We start from the raw sequence: 23,281 nt of genomic DNA, 5'->3' as shown, positions 1-23,281 counted from the left end.
GGTTACTTGCAGACCTAAAGGTCACTGGATTAAGCCCAAGATCGCTGGCTTGAGCAAGGGGTCACAGTTTTAGCTAGAGCCTCCCAGTAAAGATACATATGAGAAATCATTCAATGAGCAACAAATGTGCTACAACTTTGAGTTAATGTTTCTCATCTCCCTTCCAGTCTCTCTGTCCCTATCTATCCCTCTATCCCCTAAAAATAAAAATAAAAATAAAAAACATTTAATGTAAGTAGCTTACTGCATAGTATAACTAAGCTTTGCATACCTTAAACATGCTCAAAACACATTAGCCTACATGTGGGCAATATCATCTAACACGATAAACACATAGTAGAATATTCGTGGTTTATCCTCATCATCTCGTGACTCATGTTGGTAGCTAAGGAAAAAATCAAAATTCAAGTACCATTTCTACTAAATATGTATTGCTTTCACACCACTATAAAGTAAAAAAATGTCAGTCGGGGACCAATTGTACTTTATCTATTATAAGATACATTCTTTCTCCCATCTTACATCTCTAAAATCTGGTTGGAGTTCATCATTGATACCATCTTATAGTTCTTAATTCTTTTTCTCCTATTGTGTAAATTATGATATATCTCACAACCTATGAAAACTCTGAGTTGTTCAAATATGATAGTTATTTTATTAAATATGATGACATTGACTCCTGGGCTGACAATTTGAGAATCTGGTCTTCCAAGAAATCCACTCATTACTAAATAGCCAAGTACTGCGTGTGCTAAAAAATTCTGTGACACACCAGTTGAACATTGCTGCCTAGGTCATCTATCTCTTTCTCTCTCTTGTTTTTCCTCCTTCTTTCCTTTTCTCCTTCCCTCCCTCCTTGTTTCTCTGTCACACTCACTAAGTCTCCCATTTTGCTTGCCCCTCCCGTCATGTTTGTGGACCATCTGCTCCCATTTCCGGCCAGGTCCAGTTCTTTCTCACCCCACTGGAGGACGATGTCCTGGCCTCTCAGGCTGCTGTGCTTTACTCCGCAATTCAGGTTAGCCTCCTCCCCAGCCACAACTTCCAGGGTTACTCGGAGATACCATGTCCCATCAGCATTGGGCAGGATGTCACCTTGATGAGTTCCTGGATGCTCCTGCTCATCTACATCACCCATACAGGTTTGGGGTAAAATCCTGAGACATGGCACACCAGCAGCAGATGACCAGGCAAAGGAGGGGGGCCACTGGAAAGCCAGGCCTCGGGCTTCACTGGGGCAGAAAGGAGCAGGACAGTGTCACATTATGACACTAATCCAGAGCATAGGGAATCAGAAACCCACAACTTTGGACAGGGAACCCTCCCACTCCTTTGTAATGCCCCAAAATTTATTGATTAAGCTCCTCTCTCTTAGGAAAATACTCCCATAAAATTTACAGGTTGTGTAAAGTGGCACAGAAAAGTTTTGGAGAGAGAACAGGACTAACCTTGTCTCTGCAGTTCCGCCTTCCCTGCATTGAGAATGCCCAAGAGAAATCGAGGACAGGTGTTTGAGAGGAGTGTCTCTATGATATTAAGGAGACCTCTGTATTCAGGGAGAAGTGCGCAAACCCTCTGTGCTCTGCTGCCGCCCTGTGCAGCAGGCACACACAAATTATTCTGGAAGCTCGCAAAATCCACTCCTCCCAAAGCTCCCCTCAGGAAGCTTACAGTGGTCTCCCCAGAATGTAACTCACAGCCGGCTATACCCTGGAACTCAAAGGAATCTGGATAGAAGAAAAAAGAGAAAAAGGTATTTAAAAGCCAACAAAGAGGAAAGGGATGGAGAAAAAAATCTACTCGTTGGATTTGGGTGAGCAGATATGTTTGAGATGAGGCCTGACCTGTGGTGGCGCAGTGGATAAAGCGTCAACCTGGAAACGCTGAGGTTGCCGATTCAAAACCCTGGGCTTACCTGGTCAAGGCACATATGGGAGTTGATGCTTCCTGCTCCTCCCCCCCTTCTCTCTCCCCCCCCCTCCTCTCTATAATGAATAAATAAAATCTTAAAAAAAAATGTTTGAGATGTGAGAGAAGCCAAAAGCAATTCCACTACTGTCACGTGCTACATAATGACTTTCAGTGAATAATAAACTATGTACAAGAGGGTAACCCCATAGATTATAATGAAGCTGAAAAATTCCCATTGCGTACTGACATCATGTCCATTGTTAACAGCATAAAGTGTTGCTCATATGTTTGTGGTGATGCCGGGGGTAAAAAACCACTGTGCAGCCAGTTGTATAAGTGAATAACAGTAAAATATGTACAGGACATAATATTTGATAATGATAGTAAGTAATGTGGTTAGTTTATGTATTTATTACATTTTTAATTTTTATTTTAGAATGCACGCTTCCTGTTTGCAAAAAAAAAATTTTTGTAAAAGTATGTCGTGTTATACCAGCAATAGCCTTATACCTCTCGTGTTTACTGCATCAGTTGATAGCATAATTTACTCTTCTGTTTGATTTAATGATACATAGTTTTTGTGCAGTAATATGCTGTATAGTATATTAGCCTTGAAGCAAAAAATACACTGTATAGTCTAGGTGTGTGGTATGCTATCTTATCTAGGTATATTTAAATGTACACTGTTTTAATTACACAACAATAACATTGTCTAATAATGTATTTCTCAGAACATGTCCTCACTGTCTGGTGTTGTATGACTGTATTTAGAGATTGTTAATTTTTTTTTAATTTTTATTGATTGACTGATTTCAGAGATGGAAGGAGGGAGGGGAGAGAGAGGGGAACAATTATTTTTTCATTTTCTGATGCATGAGGTTTTAGAACTTTCTATATATCTCTGCATCACTGATTCCAAATCTGAAATCCATTTTTTGGTGCATGCTTTAGTTTTTATGAAATTTTAATTTATTTTTGTTACAGTTAATGGTATGCATTAGTTTTTAAATTGGTGTTAAAGGGCAATGACTCTTGGATTGAACATAACTTCAAGGCAATTAATGTTTTACAAACATCATTTTTACATAGTTGTAGTTTTTTAAAATGTAAAAAATTATTATCTGATAAAACACCCTCTTATTTTGTTTTAAGATTGAATCATGGCTTCTTTGAGTAGGCATAAATGTAAGAATAGTCCTGATACCTTCTGTTATACATGTGGCTGTTACACACTTCAACGTCGAAGGTACAATATTTCATCATTTGTGACACGTGCATATTTGCCTATTTTATTTTATTTTATTTTATTTGTATTTTTGTATTTTTCAGAAGCTGGAAACGGGGAGAGACAGTCAGACAGACTCCTGCATGCGCCCGACCGGGATCCACCCGGCACGCCCACCGGGGCGACGCTCTGCCCACCAGGGGGCGATGCTCTGCCCCTCTGGGGCATCGCTCTGCCACGACCAGAGCCACTCTAGTGCCTGGGGAAGAGGCCAAGGAGCCATCCCCAGCTCCCGGGCCATCTTTGCTCCAATGGAGCCTTGGCTGCGGGAGGGGAAGAGAGAGACAGAGAGGAAGGAGGGGGGGTGTAGAAGCAAATGGGTGCTTCTCCTATGTGCCCTGGCCGGGAATCGAACCCGGGTCCCCCGCACGCCAGGCCGATGCTCTACCACTGAGCCAACCGGCCAGGGCCTATATTGCCTATTTTAAAGTTCCCCTGGGCGATCAAGACAAGAATTGGGCTTCTCTCATTGTGTGTCATAATTGTGAAGAAATGCTTCATGACTAGACAAAAGAAAAATGCAAAGGAATGCCTTCTGGTATTCCCATGGTTTGGCATGAACCTAAGGACCATAGCAGTGACTGTTATTTCTGTCTGATCCATACAAAGGGCATCAGTAAGAAAAAAAGGCATACAATCTCAGATCCTAATATTTCTTCAGCAATATGACCTATCCCACACTCTGAGACACTCCAGGTTCCAGTTTTCATGGTGATCATGAAACTAAGGATGAAGAAGGTGAACATGGTGATCAAGTGTATTTTGATAAGATGCATGAGGAAATGGTTGTAGAATCTGAAGGGTCTTCTTCTGATGCCAAGCAGTCATTAACCCCTCAGCAGTTTAGCCAACCAAATTGAATGACTTAGTAAGAATGACATAAAAATTGTCCTCAACTTTCTGAAGTATGAGGAGCATAACTGGATCTTTTGTGTGGATCTTAAAATGGTAAATTTACTGCTAGGACAACAGAGAGGTTTCACGAAGTATCCTTGCTTTCTGTGTTAGTGTGACAGCCAAGCTCAGGAGAAACACTGGACACAGAAGGAGTGGCCAAAACATGAAGCTCTGGAAGTAGGGATGCAAAATATTGTGAATGAACCTGTAGTTAATTGAGACAGGGTCATTTTTTCCCCCACTTCACATCAAACTTGGCTTAATGAAGCAGTTTGTTCAGGCTTTGAATAGAGAAAGTGAATGCTTTCAACATAGTATTTCTGCTTTACCTGCCATGTCTTTTGAGAAGATAAAAGCAGGTGTATTCGATGGACCTCAAATTAGAACTTTCATATGTGATGAAGAATTTGCCAGTAAGCTGAATAAGGAGGAAAAAGCAGCATGGCAGTCTTTTGTGGCAGTTACAAAGAACTTCCTAGGCAACAAAAAATCAGAGAACTATGAACTTCTGGTTTAAAGGATGCTGTTGGCTTTCCATGACATTGGATGTAACATGAGTGTTAAGATTCACTTCCTGAACAGTCACCTTGATATATTTCCTGAAAATCTTGGAGCTGTTAGTGATGAGCAGACTACTGCTAGACCATCAAAGGAGATTGTCCTCAACAAGTACACAAACGCAAGAGCTACAAATGCAATTTTTTGCCTGAATAGAACTTAAACAAGTTTTGTGCAAATTTTATGATTAAAATAAGCATTTTAATATGTTCTATTTCGAAATTGTAGACAAATTCTGATGCAATCATCTTTTAGTGTATTAGTGTATTTACTGCACTATATAAATTATTATATTTTCACAAAGATGATGCCCAAGAAGACATTCTACTTCATTATGTAAGACTAAATGTTGAAAATTTTACATTAAGATGAAAACCTACAATCTTGAATTGCAAAAAAACTTTAGTTTACAGAGAAAAACTAATGTCAGATTTGAGCTCAGCACACTTGAATTAGGAAAGAACAAGTGCTTTTTTGGATGCAACAAAAATTTTGTGCCCCAGTGTTATTTTCCAGCTATACATGCACACATTGGTTGATTTTCTACATGCCTTGACTGATGGTTGAACCTACAAACTTAACATATTGGGATAGTGCTCTTAACCACTGAGCTACCAAGTCAAGGCTATTCAGAGACCTTTCCATAGAAGAGAACAGGGAAAAAGTAAACATATTATAAGTGGTGGAAAAAAAGCTGTTTTAATAAAGAACAGTGGGTGAGAAGGAAGAGGGGGGGTAATGTGAGGAGACTAGTGGTAAAGTCAGGAGTAAGTACACATTCCAGGATGAATGGGAGAATTACATTGAGGGGAGGGAGCAGGCAGGAGATGCTTGAGGAGATGGACTGAATACAAAGAAAGTCATACTTTAGTTCACTCAGGAACAGAGTAGGAAAAGTGAAGTCTTCTTGCTTGGGGTATAGGAAAGAAAATTTATACACGAAAGGAGTTCTTTAACAGACAAGGGTGCAAGAAGCAGGAAGAACCTGAAATACCTTGTGGAGCTATGGAGTCTAAGAGGAAGACTGCTCTAGAGATGTGTGTGTGCCCACTTGGATTAACTGGGAAAGAGGAGAGAAGGTCCTGGGATGCAGCATCATGAACCTAGAAAGAGAGAGAGAGAGAAAGAGAGAGAGATAGAGAAAGACAGAATGAGAGAGAGAAAGAGATCATTGGTAATCTCCTCAGATCAGAGAACAACACTCACATGTCAACTCATATTCACTGAGAAGATTCTGTACTATCTGAGTAAATCCGGTGGTGTAGACACGGCACATCTCTTCTAGCTCTGTCACCTCCACATCACTAAAGTTGCCCTTGGACCAAGGCTTCAGGAAAATCGCAGTGCATGAGTTGCTATCCAGGCCATAAATCTGCAAATCTTCCAGCCAACCTGAGCCTTGATTTTGTGCAGAGGTGTTGTTGACAAATGATGATATTTGGATAACATGGAAACAGATCGGCCCCTGGAGAGATGTGGGTAGTGGAAGGATAGGAAAAATGAAAACAGCAACAACAACAGAAAAGCAGCAGGGAATGGGGGTGGGGGAAAAGAAAACCAGAAAAATCTAGGAAAAAAAAAACCGAACAAACCAGAGTCCGAACAGCAAAATGGCAGCAACATTTGCCTGTGCCAGAGCCTCTTGCTTCATCCTCAGCCTCCAAAATACAAGAGGGCTGGCCCAGACCCTCAGGGGTATGCACAGCATGCTTTCATCCAGACCACCCACACCCAGAGTTTTGACCAGAGTTACTCTTACCTTGCTCGAGTCCATACTTGTTGTCAGCACGTGGTATGAGATCTGTTAGCAACAGAAGTGGCAAAAACAGCATTTCACTGGTAGGTAAAAGTTCTGACTCCTAGAGCTGCTGTTTGATCTCTAAACTCAGAAAACTGTTATTTCACCAGTGCTCTATAGTGACTTCCTCTTCAAGGGACAAGTCTCTGCCTCATCCATGTTGTATATCAGAGAAAAGCTGTGCCTCCCACACCCTGACCCTCCCACTCTGCCTGTCATTTCAATGCCAGCCCTTGACTTCCAGATTTTCCTTCTTACCTCCCTGGTTTCCAGGTGTTCTTCCTGACCTCAGCTTTCTTTATACTACCCTGAAAAAGCCACCATATAGTTTTGAAAGGTTATTTTACTTCCTCAGTCTTTTATTGTGACATCTTATAAATCATAGGCACTGTGAAACAATCGCCTGCCTTAATCTAGGAAAATTCTTTTGGTTCATCCACCCAACCTCCATCTTCCTCCGCATGGCCCTCTCTTCTCTTGCACGTTCTCAGTGGCTCCTCTTTCTCATTTTATCCTTTTGTCTTGTTTCCCTAACCGCACTTTTGGTGTGTGGTGTTGATGACCATTTACAAAAGGCAGAGCATTATTTTTCCATGTTTTCAATGTGTTTAGTTCTTCCAACACTTTTTAATTGATTTTAAAGTGAAAAAGGGTAAGAGAGAGAGAGAAAGAAAAACAAAACATCATTTTGTGGTTCCACTTATTTATGCATTTATTGATTACTTTATGTGTCCTGACTGGGGATTATCCTATCAGAATGATATGCTACTTGGCCGGGGCCCTAAAGGGAACACATTTAAAACATTTGTCAGTACAATGGTACAATGGTACAGCAGACACATATCCTAAAATAAAGTAAATACTACAGTTTTTACTTCAAGCAAAATTATCTTATGCCATAGAATATGTTGACAAGAAAAATTACATTTTCTACTCGTATATGACCTTTTCAGTAGCTCTTGACATTGTAGCAAGGAAAAGTAAAAAATTTACAAGGTAAAGAGATTAAAGGGAGGGAACATTTTCTGGTGAATCATGTGGAAGACTATAGTTTGGAAGAAGTGGGGGGAAATCTGTAGGTAAAAATAATAAAAGAATGTTGAAATAATTAATTTGAATGGGCTAGATGGGGAGCCTGTTAGAAAGATAGCAGACCAGTCAGGAAGAGCCCACTCAGGAGTGGTTAGGTCCTGGTTAGGCCACAAGGAAGAAGGGCAGATTCTGTTGAGAAAGGCTGAGTCCGAGGCCAGGATGGGGGAATGAACATCTAAAGGTGAGAGCTGTTCCAAGAAGCATGAATATGAGGGTATATTCAGGAGTGTGAAGAGATATGTGCATTTTGGTCCTTCTTTGTATGTGAGTGGTGGGGGAACAGTCATAACAAGGGTAAAAGTTGAAACAAAGAAGGAATGAAGCAAGAGAGACCAAACACAAGGTCAGGAAGATTGAATAACGATCAGAGCCCATATATCATCTTTCCTGGTCAGGACTTTCATGGAATGATCAGCTTGAAAAAGAAAACTCACATTCAAACTGAAACTGACTGGAAATGCCTGCACTTCCAATGCAAAGCTATGCATGTACAACTGCAATAACACCTGCAAGTTCTTCAACTCTCCTTGTTAAAATTAATTTGAACCAGGCAACAGAAAGCGAATGGTGCTTAACAGTGTCCTAGAGATGAGTCTGAACCTTGTCCAGTGAGCCTGTGCCCTTGGTGTGCTGCCAGCTCTGGTTGACAAAAAGCAAGATTTGGAGCGTGTAATAGGAGGGGTGGCTCTACTTCTGCTAGATAATAGTGTGCTAGATTTTGGGTACCTGAAAGAGAGAAGTAACCATTGAGAGAGGGTGAAAGAAGGGGAGACAAAGGACCCATGGTAGAAAAAAATGGGAAAAGTTACAAAGTTTACACATAGTCTCATACCCTCTTCCTTCAATCCACCTTCTTATTTCCAAAATCAGGAACAGACTGGGGTCAAGATTGGTGCCTGGCACTCACCTGGCATGCAGATTCCAAGGACGCCCAGTAGGAGCATTACTCTCTACATCCAGATCCTCTCAAATACTTCTCTTTCTACCCTGCTTTGTCCACCTGGGTTTTCTTTCCTGCTGTGCTTGGCCCATGACAGAGAATTCCCTTGAAAAGCAGGGGCAGAAGCAGAAGCATCGGAGCTCTGTTAGGTAAGGATGCTTCAGCAGGATGAGTGCCTGCTGACACAGATATCAGCTTCCCCTCCAAACCCTTTTGAACTCTTCTGTCACTTACTTTGCCACAAACCGACATCTCCCTCTGCTCACTTCCTTGTCATAGAAACCCGACTGCTTCCCTCAGCCACAAGCCTCCCACAGGGTCTCTCATTTTCCCTCTAACTCTTTCACAATTAGGATTCCATATTTGCTTTTTGCTCTTGTGTGCCTCCTGACCTCCCCTTTTTACCAACATGTATAAAAGTGGTCTTAGTTTTTAACAAAGTATGTAGTTGGTGTTCTGACTAAAAATATAGTACCTCTTAGCCTTGGAGAACTCAAGCCCACAGTTGGGATACTCAATGTACTTTTCTATAGAAAGAAGTAACACAATGTCCTCAGTAGTGCCCAGTGGCCTTTTATGGAGTGTCCCCACTCCTGATCTCTCTGTGGTCTCCTCCTTTATTCAGCATCCTAGCATTTTTCTCCTTTTTCTTGGTCTTCTCTGTATTTCTCTACTTATCCACAATTTTATCTTCTGGAGTCTACTGCCTCTTCTCCCGTGATCTCACCCCTTCTTCCTGCTCCCTCATTATCTTCTTTTTATCCTGATCTTCACAAAATCATTATCCGAAAAAAATAGGCACTTTGAATGTAGCTGTATAATCGACAAGAATATTCCATAATCCACATTGAAGAAGGAACAGCAGTGGCAATACAGATTATCAGGTAATCTGAGAAAAAATACTCTTGTTCTGTTTTTACAGTCAGGCCAACTATCACTGTTAAGGAACCATGAGCATGCTAAACTTGAAAGTAGTAAGCAGATAAGTAGATGGATGTTCATTAATGTTGTATTAGTGGGTCTATAAGGGATGAGCAGGGCCTTGGCCTCCTATTCTACCCTAAATGAGTTGAGTGTGTCTCCAGGTCCCCTGGGTATGAGGAGCAGTCATGCAGCCTTCCCCTCACAGTCCATGTACTGGAAGCACTGGAGTCCCCTCAGTGTGTCTAATTAGAGAAGAGTTTTATTAGAGACAGGAAGTGACTCCAGGGACGAGAGTGTTCATAGGAGAATTAGTTAATGTGCTGAGTCTTTGCTTTTGTTATTTTCATTGATGTTTTGCTGTGCAACCTGCAGGCAGTTTAACTGCTATCACTATGGTTTTCATGAACATAATCAACTGACATTTAGTCAGAGTACACCTGGCACAGAAAGATAGGTCAGAACCTAAAATTTCACAGACAAGTCCCTAAGAGAAAATAAAACAAAAGCTAAAACAAAACAATTTTAAAAAATCCTAATCTAAAACCTCTATATTTATAATATAAAGGACACACTGAATTGTGCTCTGAGTTATTGAGAAAAGTTTACACTCAGTCTTGTCCATTGTTTTAAAATCCAAAACAGTAGCTTCAAACACTTCAAGATTTGGGGAATATGTCAGAATCCTAAGGTAATGATATAATCCTAATATTTTTTGCTCAGGGAAATTATCATTTTTTTGTGATGGCCAAATAAATCTATATTTGAATACTCAAAAACTCAAAGAATATGCTTCATAACTTGCTTATAAAACTAATGATCTAAATGAAACCAAAAGTTAACCTGAATAATGCAGTGACTACTAATATAAATTTATTTTTATAAATGAATGTATAATATCAACTAAAAGGTTTCTGAACAAGGAAAAAAAACATCACCAGAACAAAAAAGCATCCAACAAAAAATTAAAAGATATGTGCAAAAATAATCTACAAAAAGTGGCTAATATCTGAATATATGAAGAACTTAACAGCTCAGCAACACAACAAAAACCAAAAAGTTTGATTTTAAAAATGGACAGAAGACCTGAAAAGACACTTTTCTCAATGGCTGACAGATATATGAGAAGATGCTCAACTTCACTAGCTACAAGAGAAATAAAAATTGAACCACAGAGCTACCACTTTATACCTGTTTAGAATGGCTGTTACCAACAAGAAAAGAAATAACAAGTGTTGAAGAGAATGTCAAGAAAAAAACATCATCCCCTGCTGGTCAAAATGTAAATTGATACAGTCATGGAAACAGTATGGAGTTTCCTCAAAAAATATGTGGGATAGGAAACAGAAAATAAGAAACAAAACAAACACATAGTCACAGACAACAGTAGGCTGGTTATCAGAGGGGAAGGGAAATAAGGGGAGATGTTGAAGAGGGTAAAGGGAGTCAAATCCATGGTGATGGAAAGAGACTAGACTTCAGGTCTTGGGCACTTAAAGCTAATATACCAATGATTTATTATAGAATTGAACACTTGAAAATGATATAATATAATTAACCATTGTCACCTCAATAAATGTAATTTTTAAAAATTTATTTAAAATATTTATAGTTAACCCTAAGTAGTTGCTTAAATGAACATGTAAAATTTAATGCATTTGATTAATATTACAAGAGGAAGTTAATAATCAAAGAATTAAATTCCATATTAACTAACCCTGGGAATTCAGAAAAAAAGGAAGATAAATAAGGTTTACATGAAATCATAGCTTATTGATCACATGAAAACAATATAAAATAGTTTTTGTCAGAATTTCATAAAATTATGATTTTTATAGCACACTCGATTTTGTCACAGTGGAGGAGCACGTAAGAACCTTTTCTTTATCTCAAAAACTGAAAATATTTTAAAGTATTTATTTTAAAAGATGAATACTTTTGATATCATTCTAGAGAACAATGAAAAGATTCAACTGTGAAGAGAAACCTTACAGAAGTCCTTCATAAAAACAGCAGAGCCTGGTGGTACAGTGGATAGAGTGTTGAACTGGGATGCAGAGGATCCAAGTTCAAAACCCCAAGGTCGCTGGCTTAAGTGCAGGCTCATCAGCTTGAGCACAGGGTTGCTGGTTTGAGCATAGGATCATAGACATGACACCATGATCGCTGGCTTGAGCCCAAACATTGCTGTCTTGAAGCCCAAGGTCGCTGGCTTGAGCCAAAGGTTGCTGGTTTGTGTAAGGGATTACTTTCTCTGCTGTAGCACCCCCAACACCTGGTCAAGGCACATATTTCAAGCAATAATGAATAACTACGGTGCCACAATGAAGAGTTGATGTTTCTCGTCTCTCTCCCTGTCTGTCCTTATCTGTCCCTCTTTCTGTATCTCTCTCTCAGTCCCTGTCACAAAATAAATAAATTAATAAAAGCAGATAAAATGCCTGAACATCCACAAATCAAAATTCACGTGAAAGAAATATAATAGAAATATATGATGTTTGAAAATACTAGAAATGTAAAGGAAAAAATAAAAGTATGATAACTGGATAATTATTTATTTTTAAAATTATATTTTATGTATTAGGATAACATTGGTCAATAAAGTTATATAGGTTTCACATGTACAATTCCATAATATATTCTATTTTGCAATGTGCGCTCATCACCTCAAATTAAGTCTCATAAATCAGCATGTATGAGAAATATCACATCCAGGCAGGAACAACTATATAATTTGTGGGACCAGTACAAAATGAAAATGCAATATTCTTTGTTCAAAGATTATTAAAAACTTAAAGATGGCAACAATCGCACAAGTCACTTGCTCATCAAGCAGGCCCTGAATTTAGGTTAGGCATTTGGTCATGAATACATATACAATATCTAAAGTCTGCTTTCAAAAAATGGAAACAAAATAAATAGAATGAGTACTTAAATAACGATTGTTCAGAGTATGAAGATATTAATGCACTTAGGAAGATCATTCAAATTAGGGAAGTACAAAATAGATTTCCATTTTCCCCTTCAGAATTTTTTAAAATTAAATTTATTGGAGTGACATTGGTTAAAATTATATAGGTTTCAAGTGTACAATTCAATAATACATCATCTGTATATTTTATTGTGTGTCAGATCTCTTTTCATCACATTTATTCCCCCCTGACCCCTTTACTGCCTCTACCACCCTCCTTTCCATCTATTCTGGTAATCACCTTACTGTTTTCTGTGTCTGTGTATGTTTCTCTCTGCTTAATCCCTTCAATTTTTTTTACCAGCCCCCCAAACTTCTCCTCTCTGACAGGTATTAACCTGTTCTTTGTATCTATGAGTTGCTTCTATTTTGTTCAATAATTTACTTTGTTCATTAGAATCCACATAAGAGTGAGATCATCTGGTACTGGTTCTGTGATTTCAATTGAGTCATTCAGGGAAACTTCCAGAGAAGATTCATTAATAGGAATGTGAAATAGAGTTTGAAGGATCAACAAACAGGTGCCCTCAGAAAAGAGATTATCAAAGATTGGGGGTGGGGGGGGGGAAGGTTTCCAAATGGATCAGAATCTCTATTAGAAAACTATTTTAACAAAATCATGCTTTGTTTATTGGTATAAACCATGTTCAAGAAGAAGCAGACCAGATTTTTATGGATAAGGTTAAACATATATCAGCAGAGTTGGATCAGGCTCATTTACCATTTCTTCAACAATTTGTTTTTGGCCCATGATTCTGTGCCAAGCAGAGGTGGTTTCCTGATCTCCTGCGTTCCTGGGTGTTCCCTCAATGGGAGAGGCAGGATTCAGGGAAGGGGGCAAGCAGATATTCTGATCTGAGCTAAGGGCGAAGAAGAGGATATTTATCTCAAAGACAGGTAATCTGAGAGAAAAAGAATAATAGAAGAGAAAAAAACATTAGTGGATGATATGTTGAAGAAACAAAACAAGAAAAGTCTCACCTGTGCTGTTTAAACCATAAGTCCACAAGCACCGGAATAACCAGGGAAACTGTTACAGCCAAACAGATCAGTATCAAACGGATAGAATGTCCTTCTGATTGGGGACTAAATAATGTCAATCTATGAAATACAGTCTATCCTACCTCAGTTAATGCCTCTCATTTCACAGAGTTGGGACCTTACAGTTTTTTTCTGTATTTTCTAGATCCCTTATTTCAATTCTTTCTAGTCAATGTGTCTCTTTCTATTTTTCTTTAGTATCTCTAATCCTCTTTCTCTGTTTTTTTTTTGAAATATAACTGCTTTGAATCTTTACACTTCTTTATGATTTGTATTCTCCCACTTTTATCCTCTTGTGCATAGCAGTCCTGTCCATTCTCCAGCTGCTCATTCATTAGCTATGAAATATGCAAAGACTATCATTTTCCAATGGGGCCCTGGTTCTTTCTCACCCCAGTAGATGATTAATTATATCATTTCCTTCATGGCTGCGTTTCACTCGGCAAGTCAGGCCAGCTACCTTTGCATTTGCCACATTCAGATTTATTCGAACATACTATGTTCCATCTGCATAGGGCAAGATTTTACCTTGTTAAGTACCCTGTTGCACCTGTTGACCCCGCATACATATCACCCACACAGGTTTTGGATGAAAGCCAGAGGTATGGCACAACAGCAGACGGCCAGGACCAGGACTGGAGCCTTTGATCACCCAAGCCTGTGGCTTCACTGAAAAAAGATGAGAAGAAGTGGAGTTAGATATCTCAAGCTAGAACTTGTGACTCTGGGACTTTAGAACCCCTGAAACCCACACTCACCTTCAACCCTTGTATTTTGTGTCTCAAAGGGATGATAAAGAGAAGAAAATCAAGTATAAGAGTTAAGCACTGAGGCTGTGAAGGGAGAGGAGGTTGGGCTCACCTTGTCGTTCCAGGTCTGACTTTTCTCCTTGCAAGAGGACTGACAGGAATCAAGGACTTGAGAATGTCACTGAATGTCACCATCAGTACTTTAACAATGCTGTACAGATTAAACACATTACAGACATTCTGACCTGACTCCCAGCTCCTGGAGACAGCTTCCAGAAATTTCCTTGGAAATCAAGAAATCTGATCTTTGATATGCTGCATTTAAAAAACTCTTTGGGGCCTTCCTGGGAATGCAGTCTAAAGCTGCCTGATACCTGGATCTCAAAGGGATCTGGGGATGGTCAAGGAAGAGAGAGTCAATATGGAGAAAATTATAGGAAGGAAACATCAACAATCTAGAAAGTAAAGGGATTCAAGGGAAGAAACATATTCTGGTGAATCCCATGGAAGTCTATATTTTGGAAGAAAAAGCAGGAAGAAATCTGTGGAATGAAAATGTAAAAATAATAAATAAATATTGAAATAATTAATTTGAAAGGGTTATATGGGAATACTGTTAGAAAGTCGGCAGACCAGTCAAGAACTTTTCTTCACTCTGTTTTGCCCAACCACAAGTATGTTTCAACCTGGGTTCTTCTCATCCACTGTGCTTGGCCCATGGCAGAGAATTCCTTGGAAGAGCAGGGACAGAAGCAGCAGCATTGAAGTTCTGTTTGATAAAGTGCCTCAGCAGAACAAGTTGTCCTCAGAACTCAGATAAAACCTTCCCCACCAAACCCTTTTGAACTTTTCTGTAACATCTCTTGCCATAAAAACAAAACAAACTCTCCCTCTGCTCACTTCTGTGTGGGAAGAACCCGACTGCCTCCCTCAGCCATGAGCCTCCCACAGTGTCTCTCATTTCCCCTCCATCTCTTCCCTGTCTGGCTTCCAGATTTTCTTTTTACTTTTGTCTGCCTCCTAGCCGCCCCATTGCACCAACATGTATAAAAGGAGTTGTGGCTTGATAACCATGTCTGCAGTCTGTGGTCTGCCTGGGAAATGTAGTACCTCTTGGCCTTGGAGGACTCAAGTCCACACTTGGATTCTCAATGTCCATTTCTATAAAAAGAAATAACAGAAGGTCTTCAGTAGTGCCCTGTGGCCTTTTCTGCAGTGTCCCCACTCCTGTTCTCTCTGTGACCTTTTTCTCTGATCAGCTTCCCAGCTTCATTTCTCCTTCTTTTTGGTCTTCTCTGTTTTTCTCTACTTATTCATTATTTTTTCTCAGGAGTTTACTGTCACTCTTCTCACTGCTTTTCCTGTTTACGTTGTCCCCTCAGACTACCCTCTGTCTTTTTATCCTTCTCTTCTCAAAATCACTCTCAGAAGACAAATAGCACTTTGAATGTTGCTGTATAACCCACAGCGAAAAAGGATCAGAGTAGCAATACAGATTTTCATATAATCTAAGGAAAATACCTTTTTGTTCAGTTTCTCTACTCAGACCAACTCGCACTGTTAAGGATCCATGAATATGCTTGAGTTGGAAGTGGTGAGCTGATAATGTGATGGATGTTCATTCATGTTGTATGAGTGGGTCTATAGGGGATGCACAGGGCTTGGGCTCCCACTCTACCTTAAATGACTTGAGTGTGTCTCCAGGTCCCCTGGGTGTGAGGAGCAGTTTTCCCTTCACAATTTATATACTGGAACACTGGTGTCCCCATAGGTATGTCTAATTAGAGAAGAGTTTTATTGGAGTCAGAGAAGTGACTCCAGGGACTGGATTATTCACAGGGCAATTAATTACTATGTTGAGTTTTTACAGGGAGTCTTCGGGTTATGATGGTCTCAACATACAATGTTTCAAATTAACAATGATCACTCTCATAAAACTTAAAAAATAGAGTCATGAGTGTTTTGTTTACACTGTTAGCATCATACTTACAGACTATGTGGGCAAACTAATTTGGTTTCTTGAAGTGGAAGAATACGCAGTAACACAGTGTATGGGTGAGGGACGTGGTGTCCCCCAGTACGCTTATCTATGCCAGTGTGGCCTGTTAAAAGCGCAAGTGTTCTGTTTGTATTAAGGTGTGGTTTTTTTTTTTTAAGATTTTATTTATTCCATTTTCAGAGAGGGGGGGGGAGAGAGAGAGAGAGAGAGAGAGAGGAGGAGCAGGAAGCATCAACTCCCATATGTGCCTTGACCAGGCAAGCCCAAGGTATCAAACAGGCGACCTCAGCATTCCAGGTGGACACTTTATCCCACTGCACCACCACAGGTCAGGCAAGTGTGTTTTGACTTTCACTAAAATTCAGATAGCGTCACTGTCGTAGGAACAGAACTGTATCGTCGTAACCCGAGGATCCTTGTACTTTTGTTTTTTCATTGATGTTTGCTGTGGCAGCCTGCAGGCAGTTTATGCACTACTCTTTTGGTTTTCATAGAAACATTCAACTGACATTTAGTCAGAGCCCACCTGTGGTAACTCTATTTTTAATTTTTTGAGGAGCCTCTATATTGTTTTTCTTACTGGTTTGGATGGAAATGGGGCCACACTGTGACCCTGACAAGCTCAGAGGAAGCCTGTATAGTGGCCTTGCAGACTGAGAGGCCTAAACTAAGCACAAAGGTTGGTCAAAAATGAAAACTTTATAACTAGAAGCAGTTTATGGGGTTAATCATGTCTTAGGGGAGCTATTTTTCTCTAAAAAAGATCAATGCTGACCTAAATCTAGCCAGTCTCTGTCTTTTACATCTCCAATAATGTACTTAATAATATGTCTTTAAAAATGTAATTGTAATCTTGTTTTTCTGCCCCCTCAGGACAGGCATCTCACCAGAGCAGGAACCAATGAACCCCCTCATTGTTATTGTTATCATGTGAGTCATTAACTATTAACTGACTTGTTTCTGCTTATGTATAATAATTTCAGCATATACACTATTCTTTTTATCCAATCTCATAGATTTCCCACTTTGTCCACTCTGCTGTGTCTGTCCACCCTAATCTATCACCAGTCAATTTCATGTAACCCCCTTACACCTTACCCTTGGATAATGGTGTGTAAAGTAAGTGAAACCACCATTTCCCAAAGCACTTTCTCAATATGTTTAGACTTTGCTTCCTGGCGATTGACAAAAATTTGGCTCAAACAAATGCATTAAAATTCTTACAAGTTTGGAAGTGATTTTACTTTGACAGTGGTTATAAGAATATGTATTTCCATCAGCAGAGTATGAAGGTTTCTTTTTCTCCATCACCTCTTCTACACTTATTATTGATAGATACATGAATAACAATTGCCCTTTTGCTGTTCCACTTGGCTGCCTGACCCCACCCTGAATTACCAGACAATGGCCCTGGGACAAAGGAATTCCAGGAAGCTGGTCAATCACCACAAAGAGGAGTATTCCAGAAAGCAGGACATACCAGCACACCCTTGCTCGAGGCTATCCCCAACCCTATAAAGTTTTACCTCAGTCTGTTTTTGGGGTCCTTCTTTCAGAGAAGTGCCCTGGGAGGTCTTTCTCCTCTAATAAGGCCTGCACACCTGGAGTTCAAGTGCCATCTCATTTTTACATGTGGTGCCGAAACCTGGGACTGGGCACTGGCTGCCTGGTGATCCCATTGCTGGCCGAACTTACAACCAGGGAAGCTGTGGACAGCGGCAGCTTGTCTGGGCTAACTCCTGATTCTGTTCGGCTGTATGAGTATGGTTGAGCCACCAGTAGTTTGACCCTGTCCTGAACCTTGCCGGACCAGTAAGGTATGGAGTTTCTCCCTCCTTTTCCCTGGTTGGCCTCCAAATTTCTCTCCAAAAACACCCTTCCTTGTCGGACGGTTTTGACTTTGGACTCCATATTTACAAGTGGTCTGCCTATACTCCTTTATGGACTTCTATGAAAGTCTAGGCGCTCCTAGCCAGGTCCTTATTTTATGTCCCAGGATCTCGGTCTTGGGGTTACAACCTCTTGTTTGAGACTCTCTTTCTATGGAGATTTTCTCCTCTTGGAACTGTGACTGAAAGCGGGGACGCCCCCTTCTCTCACCAGTCTCCTCTATTGTGGGCTCCTCTCAGTCAAAACATTTAGCCAGACTCCCCTCAGAACATGGGCTCTGTATGGCCAGTGGCCATGGCCACCATCACAGCCACCGCCTGGCCCATGCAGGTTCGCATTGGATTCGGACAGTCGGTAAAGAAACAACGGAGCCAAGAACTGATGGGCCTTCATCTTTAATTCTAGCTTGCATCCAGTGGGCAAGTAAAAACACACACTGGGCTCCCAAAACCCACTCACAGTCAGTGCTCACAAAGCTTCTGATTTATCCGAGTTTCCTAGAATCAAAGGTTTCTAGCTCACCAGACTTATTCACCTCTGTTCCCCATCTCCTTCCTTCTCCCTGCATAAACTGCACAAACTGGCCTCTTACTCAACACTCCGCCATCTTGGCTGCTTCTCCTGGCCTACTCCACGTGGCCTCCTTCTGCTCTCTGCTCTGCTCTCTCCTCTAATGATAATATCAGGAACCAAGAGAGCAAGCTCTCGTTCTGCCCCTATTTTATAGTGTAGAAATCAAACCTTTAATTCAATATACAAAATAGGGACATCTCTAATACAAAGTCACTTCTCTGAGGCATGATTGGATTGTACCACCCCACATCAAAAAGGGTGGGAAAGGCTTAATCCCAAAACCAAGCCCCAGTCTACAAGGATTCTCAACACACATTAATATCACCTGGGCAATGGCCTCCACATGGGCAGCAGCATCTTTAACAAAGTGAGCATTGATAGATACATGAATTCCAAACTGCCCTGTTGATGTTCCGCTTATCTGTCAGACCTCACCCTTACTGGACTAATGACCCTGAGACAGAGGAATTCCAAAAAAGCTGAGAAGCCGCCCCAAGGAGGGGCTCCGGACATACCAGGACTATTGATTCAACACCCACATGCTCGAAGCCCCCCAAGGAGAAGCATTCCGGACATACCAGGACTTTTGCCTCAGTATCCCCTCAGGCTCTCTCAAACACTACATAACTCGCCCCTAGTCTGTAACTGGTGCTCTTCTCCCCCAGGAGAAGTGCCCGGCAGGGTTCCTTTCTTCCTTTCAATAAAGCCTGTTACTCTGGTCTTTTGGACTCCCATGGATTCCAGCATTTGGTGCTGAAACCCGGAACAGGGTACTAACTGCCTGGACGATCTCTCTTTGCCGTCCAAATTACAACCAGGGAAGCAATGGGCAGCGGCAGCTCGTCCCGGGCTTACTCCCTGATTCTGTTTGGATGTGTAACTGTGGGTTGATTGGCCGGCAGTCTAACCCTGTCCTGAACCCCTGCTGGACCAGAAGGTAAGGAGTTTTCTCCCTTCCCCTTCCCCGGTTGGCCTCTAAATTTCTCTCTAAAAACACCCCTTTCTGGTCAGATGGTTTTCTCTGACACTCCTTTTGAGGGGTTTGACTTTCAGTCTCAGTGGACTGCACGGAAGACTAGGCGCCTAGCCAAACCTCTCCACTCTCTTGGACTTCTCATCCTCAGAACTCCCTGACAGGTGGTGACGACCTCTATCAGGGACGACTCCCCCACATGGAGATTCTCTCCTCTTGGGACAGTGACAAAAGGCGGGGACGCCCCCTCTTGCTCACCTGTCTCCACTATGGGCTCTTCAGAGTCTAAGCCTTCCGACCAGACACCTCTAGGATGTCTCATAAAAAACCTCACCAAACTCGGTCTCTCAGACCTCAAACCGAAGAAATTAATCTTCTTCTGTAACACGGCATGGCCTCAGTACAGACTAGACAATGACTCCCATTGGCCTGAAAACAGGACATCCGATTACAATATCCTAAGACATCTTGACAATTTCTGCCACCGGATGGGGAGGGCATCAGAAATTCCTTACGTGCAGGCTTTCTTCTCCTTTCTCTCCTGTCCTTAATTTCTGTATTTTCTGTTCTACATGCAGGCCGTTTTTGGCCAAAGAAACCTCACCTAAAACTCTGCTCCTAATCTTTCCTTCTCCGCGGACTCCCAAACTCTCTCCTTCTCCTGCCTGACCCCCGGGGCACCCCTCTCTCGGAACCCCTCTCTAGTCTCTCAGCAAATCTTTTTTGCTGGAGTCTCTTCCCTCCAGAAAGCCCTTCCCTTCACTAAATCCTGTTTTCTCATGTTGGGCAGATAAAATGTATTATGCTCACTTTGTTAAAGAGGCCGTTGCCCAGGTGATATTAATGTGTGTTGAGAATCCTTGTAGCCTGGTGCTTGGTTTTGGGATTAAGCCTTTCCCACCCTTTTTGATATGGGGTGGTACAATCCAATCATGCCTCAGAGAAGTGACTTTGTATTAGGGACTTCCCTGTTTTGTATATTGGATTAGAGGTTGTGAAGCTACAATATAAAATGGGGGCGGAACGAGAGTTTGCCCTCTTGGTTCCTGAGGTTAGCATGAGAGAGCAGAGAGAGTAGAGCCAGCAGTGGAAGGAGGCCACGTGGAGGAGGCCAGGAAAAGCAGCCAAGATGGCGGAGAGCTGAGTGAGATGCCAGTTTGTACAGAGTTTGTATCTGGGATAAGGAAGGAGATGGGGAACTGAGGAGAATAAGTCTGGTGAGCTAGAAACCTTTGATTCTAGGAAACTCGGATAAGTCAGTGGCTTCGTGAGCACTGAATGTGACTGGGTTTTTGGAGTCCAGTGTGTATTTTTTACTTGCCCACCGGGTGCAAGCTAGGATTAAAGGCTATGGCCCACCAGTTTTTGGCTCCATGGTTTCTTTACCGACTGTCCGAATCCAATGCGAACCTGCATAGGCCAGGCTGCTCTGATGGTGGCCCTGGCCCTGGCTTCTGGCTTTACATCTCATTTCACCAGTCTGTCTCTCTCCTCCCCTGCTGGCCGGGGGCCTCTCCCTTCTCCACTGTGTACTTCGTCCCCTCCCCCTCCTTAGAAGCTGTGCCTGTCTCAGCTCTGACCTCTCTTCCCTCCTTACAAACTGCAGTTCTGTCTCCTCTCCGACCCCTCCTCCTTCCTTACAAACTGTGACTGTGCCTCTTTCCTCCTTGCCCTCTCCTTTCTCCTCAGAGCTCTAAATCTTTTTGACTCCTCTGACCATGTGGTGCCACACCAATACTTTAACCTCCTTCTCTCCTCCTGCAGATTCTGACTTTCCTTTTTTCCATCCAGCTGCTCACACTGTCCATCTATCTGCTTTCTCTCTTCCTCCCCTCTTTGCTGGCAACTCCCTGCCATCTCGAAAAACTTAAAAAACAGAATTGTATATTAAGCTATGTGAGTAAGTAATCTGTCTTGTCTCATTGTTTGTCAAAAAATATTTCTAGTGAATTGAAACAAGTAAAGCGCGCTCATTTAAATTCCTTTATTCATAATATGTGAAGTCTTTGTTTAATGTGTAACTGTGTCTGTTTCTAAGGCCTTAAACCAGTAATTACCCACCCCATAAACCAGGTTTATTCATCCCCATGGAATCTCCCTGCAATACCCCCATCTTTCCTGTTCGAAAACCTTCAGGAGCTTACCACCTCGTACAAGCCTTATACCTAATCAATAGGCAGTAATTCCCCTCCATCCAGTAGTCCCTAATCTCTGTAAATTACTGTCACAGATTTTCTCAAACACCACTCATTCACAATCCTAGCCCTCAAGAATGCCTTTAACATTCCTCGAGTCTATACCCTGACTCTTACTTTCTGTTTGCCTTTACCCAGACACTAATGCAGCCCAGCAACTTACATGGACTATTTTACCCCAGGGGATCAAAAACAGCCCACACCTGTTTCGGCAGGCACTAGCTCAGGATTTAGCAGCATGCAATCTCAAAACTAGTACTCTTTTACAATATGTAGATAACCTACTCCTCTGCAGCCCCTCCCTGCCTGCCTCAAGGAGACTCACCACCACCCTTAACTTCCTCGCTATGAAGTGTTATCCTGTCTTCTCTGCTAAGGCTCAACTTTATTCTCAGTCCCTAGTCTATCTAGGCATTACTTTAACCCCCACCACCTGAAGTCTCACCCTAGATCAAACTCAGACCCTCCACAGTCTCCAACCACCTACCACAACAGATCAAATCTTTTCTTTCCTCAGTCTAATAGGCTTCTCTAAACACTGAATTCCCAATTTTGCTCTCTTAGTCAAGCCCCTCAGTGAGATCTTCTGAGCATGGCTTTTAAGGTCAATAATGACCAAGGAAGTAACAGAAAAGGCAAATAAGGCCCAAAAGAAGTCAGGAAATACCAACTTTTGGCTCCAGCGCCCTAAGGGGTTTCATAGCATTTCTTCAAGGCCCTGCTCCAGAGTGGAAACAAAGGTCATTGAACTGAAGCCTGCCAGGCTTCCCGGCCCCACTGGTGACACACCTGTGCTGTGGAAAGAGGGACACGAGAAGGTAAGCTGCCCCCTTTCTCCATGGAGGGAGGGTTCAGTCTCTTCTAGCCTTGCTCCAGCTACCTGTGACCTGACTGAGGAGCCACTGAGCCATTTCACCCACAGGTGTTGTAAAGTACCAAAGGCTACAGAATTAATATTAATATTTTAGGAGACTTGGAGAACATTTTATTAATTTGGATTAAGGTGTGCAGAGAAATTGTGAGAATAGTCTCTGTACTGTGTGATTGGCATAACCAGGATGGCCCTTGGCATTGTATTGTAAATGCAAGGGGAGGAAAACATGGATTCCCAGACATTCCACCACACCTGTGGGGAAAGGGGTGAATGGCTAGCCAGGTGCAGGAAGAGAAAAGCCAAAATAAACCTTTTCTTATAGTAATGAGTCATTTGCGGGCATTTGTCCCCACTGAAACTACCTCTCCTATGTAAATGTGTGTGTGACTCTGGACAGAGAGATAGCAGATAAACACTAGATAATATAGGAATGCCTTTAATATGTAAAGAGACATCTTTCTACCATTGTGTTGGCTTGTAAACTTTGTTTTCCCCAAAATGATGTATAGCTTGCAAATTGAACGTGGTCCTATCATGTTAAAGGACATATGACTATAACCAATAGTGGTAAGGGGCTCCTAATTGCAATTTTTTCTTCTGTACTTCCCACTTAC

General features: G+C 41.5%; 2 pseudogenes; both read right to left on the bottom strand.

Annotated features, from left to right (window-relative positions):
• The window catches only part of LOC136397868 (T-cell surface glycoprotein CD1b-like), a 40,816-nt pseudogene extending 34,333 nt beyond the window's left edge, over window positions 1-6,483 (bottom strand).
• Window positions 6,484-13,055: 6,572 nt separating this feature from the next.
• Window positions 13,056-23,281, bottom strand: part of LOC136398449 (T-cell surface glycoprotein CD1e, membrane-associated-like) — a 60,393-nt pseudogene continuing 50,167 nt past the window's right edge.

The sequence above is a fragment of the Saccopteryx leptura genome, chromosome 3 (genome assembly GCF_036850995.1).
Source record: "Saccopteryx leptura isolate mSacLep1 chromosome 3, mSacLep1_pri_phased_curated, whole genome shotgun sequence".
In the NCBI taxonomy this organism is placed as follows: Eukaryota; Metazoa; Chordata; class Mammalia; order Chiroptera; family Emballonuridae; genus Saccopteryx; species Saccopteryx leptura.
The sequence above is the reverse complement of the archived record's forward strand: the minus strand, read 5'-3'. Positions and strand labels throughout refer to the sequence as shown.